Source organism: Octopus bimaculoides, chromosome 22, assembly GCF_046866305.1.
Source record: "Octopus bimaculoides isolate indiv1 chromosome 22, ASM4686630v1, whole genome shotgun sequence".
NCBI classification, from domain to species: Eukaryota; Metazoa; Mollusca; class Cephalopoda; order Octopoda; family Octopodidae; genus Octopus; species Octopus bimaculoides.
In genome coordinates, this window is record NC_142949.1 from 2,313,207 (window position 1) to 2,314,171 (window position 965).

Sequence of the window (965 nt, forward strand, 5' to 3'; positions counted from 1 at the left end):
GTCATAATAGAATATTTTTCAAATTTTGTAGAATATTTTCTTTCTTGAAATCATTGAAATTAATTAACTTCTTTCGTTATTTACTGCAGTGAAAACAGACATCCACGAAACAAAACCAATAATAATAATCTTTTGTGCTATAAGCACAAGATCTGGAATTTCGGACGAGGGGGGGGGAGCTCTCGTCGATTACATCGACCCCAATGCTCAAATGGTACTTACTTTTTCGACCCCTAAATGATGGAAAGCAAAGCTGGCCTCGGCTGAATTTGAACTCAGAACGTGAAAACGGAGGAAATGCTCCTAAGCTTTTGTCCAGCCCAGCTGATAACGTTTCTGCCAGCTTTTCACCCTACGCTAATAATTGCTTCAAATTTTGGATCGCTTCTAATGATGACGATGACAATGATGATGACGATGATAATGTTGATTATAATGGTGATGTTTTGTTACTTTTGTTTGCTGTTTTTGCCAATCATTTTTTGCCCCACTCTTTCTCACCACCAATTAACGAATGAAAGCCGTAACGTGAAACTGAATCGTTCATTAAATCCTCGCAGGAAAATGTTATTAATTCGAATATAATAAAAGACTTATAAAATTGAGTCAGAGAGCAAATACAGAATTTGTGGAAAAGAAGACGAAAATATTCACCATCTTTTGTGTGAACGCAGCAAACTGGTACAAAGAGAGTACAAGTGCAGGGTGCAATGAGTGAATTGGAATGTTAGTTGAGGGTTGTGGATTGAGAATAACAGAATACTCGTGTGAATGCGAGGTTTCCCATCCGAACAGCTTACTGTAGCAAATCAAGAAAACAAAACTGATAACTTTACAACGTATATAGACAACAGCATCATCACCATCACCATCACCATCACTCACCCTACTGAACACCGCCACCCCCACCCCCACCACCACCGTCACCATCAACAACAACAACAACATGCATTACAAACTCACTC